This window comes from Lolium perenne, chromosome 6, assembly GCF_019359855.2.
Source record: "Lolium perenne isolate Kyuss_39 chromosome 6, Kyuss_2.0, whole genome shotgun sequence".
Classification (NCBI taxonomy): Eukaryota; Viridiplantae; Streptophyta; class Magnoliopsida; order Poales; family Poaceae; genus Lolium; species Lolium perenne.
Genome location: NC_067249.2, coordinates 43,781,476 through 43,792,731, shown reverse-complemented (window position 1 = coordinate 43,792,731; position 11,256 = coordinate 43,781,476). Strand labels below are relative to the sequence as shown.

The window sequence follows — 11,256 nt, the reverse complement described above, 5'->3', positions numbered from 1 at the left end:
TGGAACATAAGAAATTATAGATACGTTTGAGACGTATCAAGCATCCCCAAGCTTAGTTCCTACTCGCCCTCGAGTAGGTAAACGATAAAAAGGATAATTTCTGAAGTAACATGCTACCATCATAATCTTGATCAATACTATTGTAAAGCATATGAGATGAATGAAGTGACTCAAAGCAATGGTCTATAGTTTGCTAACAAAAAGATAATGAATAAACAACTGAATCATATAGCAAAGACTTTTCATGAATAGTACTTTCAAGACAAGCATCAAAAAGTCTTGCATAAGAGTTAACTCATAAAGCAATAGATTCTTAATAGAAGGTTTTGAAGCAACACAAAGGAAGATTTAAGTTTCAGCAATTGCTTTCAACTTTCAACATGTATATCTCATGGATAATTGTCAACACAAAGTAATATGATGAGTGCAATAAGCAAGCATGTAAGAATCAATGCACACAGTTGACACAAGTGTTTGCTTCTAAGATAGAAAGAAGTAGGTAAACTGACTCAACATAAAGTAAAAGAAAGGCCCTTCGCAGAGGGAAGCAGGGATTAAATCATGTGCTAGAGCTTTTTAAGTTTTGAAATCATAAAGAGAGCATAAAAATAAAGTTTTGAGAGGTGTTTGTTGTTGTCAACGAATGGTAGTGGGAACTCTAACCCCCTTGTCAAACAGACTTTCAAAAAGCGGCTCCCATGAAGGACGTTATATCTACCAGCAAGGTAGATCATCCCTCTTCTCTTTTGTTTACACATGTATTTTAGTTTTATTTATAGATGACACTCCTCCCAACCTTTTGCTTTCACAAGCCATGGCTAACCGAATCCTCGGGTGCCTTCCAACATTTCACATACCATGGAGGAGTGTCTATTTGCAAAATTTAGTTGCTTACTGATGAATCAGGGCAAAACATGTGAAGAGAATTATTAATGAAAGTTAATTAATTGGGGCTGGGAACCCCGTTGCCAGCTCTTTTTGCAAAATTATTGGATAAGCGGATGTGCCACTAGTCCATTGGTGAAAGTCTGCCCAACAAGATTGAAAGATAAAACACCACATACTTCCTCATGAGCTATAAAACATTGACACAAATAAGTGATAATAACTTTTGAATTGTTTAAAGCTAGCACATGAATTATTTACTTGGAATGGCAGAAAAATACCACATAGTAGGTAGTTATGGTGGACACACATGGCATAGGTTTTGGCTCAAGGTTTTGGATGCACGAGAAGCATTCCCTCTCAGTACAAGGCTTTGGCTAGCAAGGTTGTTTGAAGCAAACACAAGTATGAACCGGTACAGCAAAACTTACATAAGAACATATTGCAAGCATTATAAGACTCTACACTGTCTTCCTTGTTGCTCAAACACTTTTACCAGAAAATATCTAGACCTTAAAGCGACCAATCATGCAAACCAAATTTCAACAAGCTATACGGTAGTTCTCCACTAATAGGTTTAAACTACATGATGCAAGAGCTTAAACATGATCTACTTGAGAGCTCAAAACAATTGCCAAGTATCAAATTATTCAAGACAATATACCAATTACCACATGAAGCATTTTCTGTTTTCAACCAAATAGCAAGAAACTCTCGAAACAAATATAAGTGAAGTAAGAGAGTTTATTCTATAAAATAACTAATAGCTCTGAACAAGAGATACATGAAAACCAAGAGCTAGAAGCTACACAGTGCGAAAACTGAATACTCAACAAATATAAGTGAAGAATAGGAGTATTCAAATGAAAAAGCGGAGCGTGTCTCTCTCCCAAACAAGATAGATAAGATCCAATTTATTCAGAGAACTAAGATAACAAAACGAAAATAAAAGCACACAGACGCTCCAAGTAAAGTACATAAGATGTGGCGGAATAAAAATATAGTTTCACTAGAGGTGACCGGATAAGTTGTTGATGAATAAGGGGATGCCTTGGGCATCCCCAAGCTTAGACGCTTGAGTCTTCTCGAAATATGCAGGGATGAACCACGGGGGCATCCCCAAGCTTAGACTTTTCACTCTTCTTGATCATATTATATCATCCTCCTCTCTTGCCCCTTGAAAACTTCCTTCACACCAAACTCAAAGCAATCTCATTAGAGGGTTAGTGCTTAATCAAAAATTCACATGTTCAGCAAGGACACAATCATTCCCAACACTTCTGGACATTACCCAAGGCTACTGAAATTTAATGGAGCAAAGAAACTATAACGGCCCAGGGTAGCACACCTACTAGATCTGCTTGTTCTTTTATTTTATGCATCATCATAATATCATGCATGCATCATATGATCCATGTTTTACAAAATAAAACTATTTTATAAACCCTAATCTTTTCTTTTTATCTCTCTCTCATATTACTTATTTTATAATTAATATTTTTCAACAAAGAAGTATTTTGTGTTTTGTTTTGGGTACAACCTAATAAATATTTTTTGCAACTATTTAAAATCTCTTTCTCACCTTTGTTTCGAATTCAAAATAGAAAAGGTTTGAATTCTGTTTTGAATACAAAATTTTGCAAATAGATTTAAAAAGGAAAAACAATTGCAAATAAGAAAAGAAAATAGAAAACAGAAAAATTAAACCCCACCGCCTGGGCCTCCTCTCCTCTCCCCAGGCCCATCTCTCTCCTTTTCCTCTCTTCTCTCTTCCCTCTCCTTCTCTCTAGCCGCAGCAGCCCAGCCCAACCCACCAGCGGCCACTTCCTTCTCCATCTCCAGGCCCGTACCCCTTCGTGGGAAAGGGATCTTCCCTCGTGTCGTCTTCCTCCCCACGAAAAGCAGCGTGAGCCCCCCCATCGCTGTCTGCCACCACCGAGCTCAACCACCACGGCCACTTTCCCTTTTCCCCTCTCTTAAAGCCACCCCAGATGCACCAAACCCTAGCGCCTTCCCCACTCTTCCTCCCCTCGCGCCGCCACTCTTCTTCCCCTCTCCCTTTTCTTCTCTGTGAACAACAGAGACAACCACCGTGAGCTCCCTGCCAAGGCGCCGCCATCGCCGTCACCCCCTCCCTGCGCCACCGCCACCAAACGGAGCGCATCGTCGTCCTTTACCACCTCCTGCAAGCAATCGACCAGGGATGCCTCGAATTGACGCCGGCGACCTCGTTTTCCTCCTCAGCACCGGTGGCAAAATTCGCCGAATTCGGCCATCTCCGCTTTCCTCCGGCGCCATCAGCACCTCATCGACCTCTCTGGTAACCACACGGTCCTCCTAGACATCTTCTTCATCCGTTTTGCTTCCGTTTTCTCTCCGTCTTTGTTAAGCCGTCCGCCACCGCCGCAGAACACCGCCGCCGGCGAGCTCTCCGGTGGTCCCCGACGACAGCACCGCCTCCATCTGGTTCGCGCCGACGAGAGGCGCCCAACGCACACCCGCGCACATCCAGGGACGCTCGGCATCGACCGCGCGCGTCGCGCCGCCGCGGTGTCCACGTCCTCTGGAACGCGCAACGCATCAAGCATCTTCCGTGCACCCCGCACGCTTCGCCAGCGTGGCATCCACCTCGTCACTCGGGCCCCACCTGTCATTCACCCGGGTAGCTCTCTATCCGGTGAGAAATTCTCTCCGATCTGGATCTGGACGATTTTGTGTCCAGGCCCCTGCATGTTCTAATTCCTCAACCCGCAGCCCCTCCCTCTGTTCTTTTAACGAAAACCCCTGTAACTAATTCAAAGCAACCCGGGGTCCTCCCCCCTGATTCAAAATTATTTTCGAGTCCTTTTCTATTTAAAATTAATCTGTTTTCTCTATTTTAAACACTAAAACCTATTATATTAATAACTCTTAATCTGTAACTCGAAATAAAAAGTGTTATATATGAAAATTGATCAGGAAAATGTGATGAACATGATTATGCCATCCATGCTTGATGTTGCCTCATGCATCATATAAATTCGTGATAGTTTGCATTATCACCTAATATGGAACATATGGAATATGTGGGATATTATATAAATGTTGTCCCGGTTCCATTTAACTTTGATGTAGCTCACCCCTGCAATGTTTGCTATGCTAATCCACCCTTAAATTTGTCGGTAGAAAATGCAACTCCAACCTTAATTTGATTGTCCGGGGTTCCGACACCGCTTAAATTGGATAAGCGCATCGCATCCTATCTGCCATGTCATGCATGCCTGCATTTGATCATGCTGGTTCTTATTCCGTAGTTGTAAGACTTGCATCCGTTGTGTGTACCAGCATTTGCTTCTTCCCGGATAGGATCACAAAGTGATGATGTGAGATACGACGAGTTCTCCGACAAGTGCTTCTGCAGCTTTACACAGGCGAGCCATCTCTCTTCACCTATTTTACTCTCTCCCTCGCACTGCTATTCTTAAGTTGCGATTCTTTATCGAGTCATGTGTCCTATTCCACTTGTTTACCATAATAATCCTATATGTATCATTCCTTACCCATAGCCGTTGCCTGATGTTTGAGCCTTGCGAGTCGTAGGCGTGTTTAGGCTCTGTTGTTTATCTCGATCTGTTATCGAGATATGTTGGGTTATTGGGAGGTTATCACATGCTATATCAGTTGTTGGAGATACACATGCTTTACTTATTTGTTAACAACTAAAATTGTAAGCAGAGGCATCTGTGAGCCCCTTTGCGAAAGCATCGGAACTTTGACTCGCTAATGTCCCCTAGGACCCGAGTTCTTGTTATCTGTTCCGAGATTGAGCGCTCTACCCATGCGTGGGGAAGATTATCGGGACCCCCCCTCACCCATTACCTTTTCTCAAGTCAGTTGAAAAGGGGGCCACAACCTTGGTTTTATTTGCCTATGCCATGTATGCCATGCTTTACTTACTGTTGCCTTCGGGTGTTTACTTCATGTTGCCTTCGGGTGTTTATATTCTGTATTGTACCCCGCGGAACGTTTAGCGAAGCGTATGGTTTGCACGCCTAGCCGTTAACGCAAACCATGAGTCCGCTTCGGAGTATGGCCGGACTTCGTTACGGGTAGCTTAGTCGGGTGACCCCCCCTAGACTTTCTTGTTGAACTGGGAACGGTCTTGTTGTGAGACATCCACCTGTCGTAAGTGGGTCGAGCATGCGTATGGTTACATTTGGGCAACCCCTGCAGGGTGTACATCTTATCGATAAGCCGTGTCCGCGGTTATGGACGACTTGGAATTGTATAGCTTGATCATAGAACAACTACACCGTTATCTTGTTGCTAATAATCTGCTAATAACTTGCGTAGTAATATAGCATTACTACAACCGATACCTAATAAAACTTGTCCACCATTGAGTGCCTTTTACATTGCCTCTTCGCAATTGTTGAAGGGGATATGTGTAATCGGCTGGGTTATGTTTGTGTAGTATTTATCTGTTACCTTGTGCGCTCTCTTATCTTCTCTGATTAGACGGATGTTGTAGCGTGTCTCTATTGGTTATAGTTTTGCTGCCGCTAAACCTACCATATAGCCCCAGGCGATATATATATATATATACTCGCCCGGCGAGCATAGACATTTCTAGTCTCGCTAAGTACGTGCCGGAGTTCGTTCCTTGCTACTTACTCTCGCCTCTCCTTTTTCTCTTTTGCTTCCTCCCTTTTGTCGACAACCGATGGCCCGACTTTGACAGGTACGAGATGACGACGTTAGCAAGGTTACCCTTCCGGCTTGGCCTGGGCAGGGTTATGGACGCCACTGGTTATCTTCAGGACTCTTAGTCCAATTTGTATCTTGTCCGTACTCGGACGTATTTGATCTTCTGTATGATTCGGATCTTGTATATTTGTATCTTGACTCGTTGGAGTCGTTGTTGTAATATATGTTTCTTGTGGGCTCTATTGTAATCCTGTTGTAATGTTACCGCTCGTGTTAATTCCTCTGGCATCACGTGTGTGATTCGTCGCGCACGTCGTGTCGGAGGGCGTCTCCGAATCGATATCGTGCGGATTTCGGCGGGATCGCTGGAACCCTCATGGTACCGGTTCTGGGGCGTCACAAGTTGGTATCAGAGCTCAGGTTGACGGTACCCCACTAGTCCAGCCTGTAGGATAACCTTGCCAAATGGACGTTAGTGTCAAAAACTGTTTTCTGAAAATTCGTTGGATAGATCTGATTAGCTCTGAATTTTCTCCTTACCTCTATGCTTTCTCCTCTTATCTATGCGAGGTTTGAGTTTTCTCTCTTATCTGAGTTTTCCGAGTCTTAGGTCTCTACGTGGGTTGGACAATCTTTGCCTTATCCTAATAGGTCCGATCTTCGGAGGATCCCGACGGAAGCGCATCATCAACAGCGGAACCACGACTTCTTGTTAGTGGTGTCAAGGAGTTCGACACGTCGCCAGAAGATCCGATAGTTCACCTCTCTCCCCCGTACCTTGAGGTGGTGTTATCACCAAAATTTGACCGAATCAGAGGTGGGCCGCGATTGAAGATGGGCTTGAAGGATATACATGGAAGAAATACATGAATCGGCCTTATATACAAAGTTTGGGCTAGTTTGCCCGTGTATCTGTAATATAGTAGGATACGTGTCGGTTAGTTAGAGTTTGGCTCGTACACGGTTGGGATTATTCCCACGTTAGAAAGTCTACGGACTATAAATATGTATCTAGGGTTTATGAAATAAACAACAATCACGTTCACCACAAACCAATCTAGGCGCATCGCCAACTCCCTTGTCTCGAGGGTTTCTTCCGGGTAAGCATCATGCTGCCTAGATCGCATCTCGCGATCTAGGCAGTACATGTCTATTCGCTGTTCATGCGTTGCTCATACTGAAGCCTTTTTGATGGCGAGCAACATAGTTATCTTATACGTGTCAGGGTTAGCATTGTTCATCATATCATATGCTATCGTCGTGCAACCCTGAGACGTCTAGCCGCCCTTACACCTATCTTAGGTGTAAGGGCGGCACCCCGCTTGATCGTTATTTAGTAGATCCGATCCGTTATGAGTGCTCCTTGTTTTCCAAGGATTAGTTTAATATCTGCATAGTTAGGCCTTACAAACGGGTTGAAGGATCCAGTGGCGCGTAGGGTGTAGTTTGCTAGCCCTAGACAGGATGTTCCGGGGATCAACCTCGTGTTGGTTTTTAGGCCTTGTCTAGGGTCGGTTTACGATCACCGTGCGTGGCCGCCAGGCTCAATCACGAGTAGGATGTTCCGATTATGCGGTGAAAACCCTAAATCGTAGTAGGTCGTTTTAGCTTTATTTCGATCAAGCAGGACCACCATATATTCGTACACCTCGTACGGATCATGGGTGGATCGGCTCTTTGAGCTGATTCACAGGACAACCTGAGAGCCGATCGAGGCTCGTATTTAATGTTTACGTGTATGCCATGCAGGAAACTAAGCGAGGCACATCCATCACCTTACTGACCAGGTATAGGTCAGGTGGCACGCCCTTGCACCAGCATCGGACGTGCGTGCCGAGTCTTTGCGGGCCGTCGCTCGGAGGGACCAGGGCCAGCCGCAGTCCTGGGAGCCTCCCGGCTCTACTGTGTTGCCTGTCGCTGCTCGCCGGTGGGTTTCTGACCGCAACACATTCTGGCACGCCCGGTGGGACTATTCGCTTCAAATCGACTTACCAAGGAGGAAGCCATCCCACGCGATCGGCCCCGACAATCCCAAAAGTCCCGGTTACAATCAAGATGAAGGCCGATTCCAGCAATCGGCCCGTATTATCCTTACCACACGTTCTCCTTGTATTTAGCGTCGATCTAACAGGTGACGGAAAGCTTGGGTATGGGTTTACATCGGCTTGTGAGCTCGAGGAAATCGGCATTGGGCATGTCTGCAGAGCCGATGTTCAAGTATAGTTCTGTGGATAACTGCAGAGCCGATATCTGCAGTAACCTGACAGATTTGGCTCGGGGGGCACATAATCAGATAGACAGATGATGTGAACATGTGCGATACATGGGCAATAAAGCATGAACATGGGCAATAAAATATTAGGGGCCGATATAAAAAAAATGTAACAAGTACAGCCGATGCAGAGGCTTCAGAAGGTAAAGAGCCGACGCACAGTCATCGACCCTAGAGGTACAAGTTCAGCAAAGCATTTGACAGTTTATACAGACAGGCTCTACTGAAGAAACGCGCTGAGGGCGTGAAGGGCGTCGGCACGGATGCGATCCACCTCGGCGATCTCAGCCTCGTCGTCCTCGTCTTTGCCCGTCACCAGCTGACTGCTCAGGGCACGAATTTCAGCCAGATCGGTCTTCAGGTCGGCTGTGAGGCCCTTAGCTTCCTCTTGAGAGCGGGCAATAAGGGCTTCCTTGTCTTGGATAAGCTGCTTGGTCACCCTGACCTTCTCTTCGAGGTTCTCCAGTTCCTTGCGCAGGGTCTCGAGTTCGGCACTATTGGCAGAAGTGTCAGTTTTGGCGTCTAAAGTAGCCTTCTTCTCGTTGAGCCGTTGACACTTGTCCGCAATATCGGCTCTCAATGGAAGCTGGGTGTGGCGAAGATTAATCCTTCGGCGAGCCGACTGCACCCTTGACTTGAAGACCGACAGAGTCACAGCTGGCCAAAGCTTCACTTGCAGTGTCATAGGGAGATGGGGCTGGATATCTTCGAGGATACCTTTGACTTCCTCAGAATTTTCAACCAGGGTCTCAATTGAGGAAGAGAGCAAATCCTTGAGACGCTGGAGTGGACCATGGACCGTGCTAGGACTGGGCTCTTCACTTGCCTTGGAAGTAGTTGGTTCGATGGATTCAGGATCGAACGTCAGCAAGCTTGAGAGATCACAACCCTGACAAGACGAACAAAAACGGTGTTAGTATACAACGAAGAAAGTGATAGAGCCAAGGAAGTGGGGCGTACCTCTCCCAATGTAGGAGGAGCAGCCGATGTTGTGATAATCGGCTTTTCCGTGGACTTGGCTAGGTTGGCCACTTGGTCAGCCACGATCGTCGAGGTGGCTAGGTCTAGCGTGGCGGACGGCATCAGTACCTCCTCGACGTCTCCGCTAGAGGTATCATTGGTCTGCAAAAGGAAATAATTAGCTGATCCAAGCGGCAATGGGTTAGCATGAAATATAAACCAGGGAGATAATTACATTTGAGACCTCCTGGCTTGATGGAGAAGCTTTTGAGTCTTTGCGAGCCCTTTTGACGCATCGACGCTTCACGCGTGACCCTGATTTGGTCGGGGCTTGGGGAGCAGGAGGCTCGGGAATCGACCTTTTCTTAGAAGCTGGCGCTGGCGAGGCCGTCTGGCTCTGTGTGGTGGACCTCTTAGAATTGCCCGAGCTCAAATCCCTCTGGCTGGATTCTGCATCCCCGCCGGAGTTCTCTTTGGTGGAAGTCTGTAGAAAGAAATACAAGCATGCTGCAAAAGACTGGGAAAACAGATAAATGTGGACAGGGCAAGCCAACTTACGTGCAAGCTTTCTTGGGCAGGGGCTTTGCGCTTCAGGGTCTTCCTGGCAGCCACCTTCCTCACTGCCGTCCTCGCCTGAGTTGAGGCTCGGGGGGCAACTGGCCCTGAAGATGCTTTACTCTTGGGAGCCGATTTTGGTGAAATCGGCTGACTCTGCATTATGACTTTCTTCAGGGGAGGCGAGCTCTGGCAGAAGAGAACCACTGGAGCCGGAGGAAGGAATTCGAAGGGGGAACCATCGGCTTGCGTGGGATCCGGGCCATCTTGTTGCTGCCAGGAAATGGAGTCAGGTTACAGATAATCACCATAAACCTTCGTAAGAAATTTATAGGTAATGGTACCTGGTCTGCAGGAACGTCATATTCGGCATCAAGTTGTCTCAGCAGCGGTCCTAGAGCTCTTCTGAAGGCATGGGTCTTCCACATGAGCCACCAAGTCTCGAAACCATCGGTAGTGAAGGTGAAACGGAGGTTGTGGGGAATCGGAATGGCCAGAGCATCAAAGAAGGTATAGCACCTTTGGCCAGTGAGGATGTCAGGCAGTTCAGCTCTGCTTGCTGTCAGGTGGTGTAGGAAGAAGTGTGGAGGCACCTGCCCAAGACCAAGCTGTCAGGCTACTACTACCGGTTGGTAAGACTCATAGCCAGGCTTGATGATCCAGTTTGAGGTACTCATGCCAACTGGGAGAAATCAAGGGCGGATCATGATAGAGTACAAATGCCGGGTGCTAGCGTCATCGGCAAAGTTATCCAATCAGAAGGAGACTGGGTTCTCAAAGTTCTCCGATTCAGTATAAGGAAAGAACAGAGGGTTGTCCAAACCTTGGAAGAAAATCCTGAACCACCCTGCTGCTTCCTTAGGGATCAGCCTGCTGCCTGGGAGACCATACAACGCTTGGCCATAGCTGGTGCATCGGATCTCCTTTCCATTAGCATCTGGGAAGGTGCAGGTGGCCAAAGGTGGGAAGTCTGGGATCTGGTTCTGAAAGTACAGCTGAGCCCATAACTGAATAAACCACCAAGGGCCTCCAGTTTTAACTGTCTTTTGAGAGAACAGTTTGACAGACATCAACTGAAGAGATCGATAGACCTCTCCAAGAAATAGTTTGCCGAGGCCAAGTTGGGTGCCTTTGGCAAGTTCATGGGCCAGGGAGAGGTAATTCTTGGTAGGGGCGAGTGATGGGCCACAGAATATGAAGTGCTCCAACCAGAAGTTCAGGAAGGCTGTGTGTTCTCTCTCTGTCACAGGGCCTTTGGTTTTCATATAACGATTGAGGTAGGCACCCCAGCTGGTACATTCTTTTTTAGAGGAAAGGGTGAAAGGAACTTTCGGCAGCTTGAATGCAGAAGGGCTTGGGGATGCAATGTCTAGGCCTGTGATCATGGCTACATCCAGCAGAGTTGGTGTCATAGGGCCATGGCCAAACATAAAGCAGTTCAGTGCATCAGACCAGAAGTAGCCGATGGTTTTCAGAATGTTTTCATTCTTTTCAAGGGGAGACAATGATAGTGACAAGGCATCGGCTATCCCTATGGCTTCCCAGGTGGCATAGTGGGTTTTGGATACTCTGTTGTACCATGCCACCCAACCCTCAGGAGGATTAGGCCAGGCTCGCAGGCAGTCGGCCCAGGAAGACAGATCTAAGCTCTGGTTCACGAAGGGGATTCTGTTAGCCTCGCATGAAATTAAGAGAGCGGAACTCTCGGAAGAACGGGGACCGAGGCACATAGAATTTACGAGAGAAGGATGTGGCAGTAGGATGTCTGAAACCTAAGATCAATAACGGAACAGAACATTAATTCAGGTGTTTGCCATTAATCCTAACATTGATTCGAATGGCGAGAGGAGGTTAAAGATTACCTTCAGACCGGAGACCATGGCGTTGGTATTGGATGA

The 11,256-nt window shown here is 46.6% G+C and overlaps 1 long non-coding RNA gene across 1 annotated transcript; it reads left to right on the top strand.

Moving 5' to 3' along the window:
- The first annotated feature begins 4,157 nt into the window (after window positions 1-4,157).
- Window positions 4,158-5,811, top strand: LOC139832122 (uncharacterized). Its single transcript, XR_011746740.1, has 2 exons — window positions 4,158-4,295; window positions 5,606-5,811. It is a non-coding gene; the product is annotated as an uncharacterized lncRNA (long non-coding RNA).
- Window positions 5,812-11,256: the final 5,445 nt, after the last annotated feature.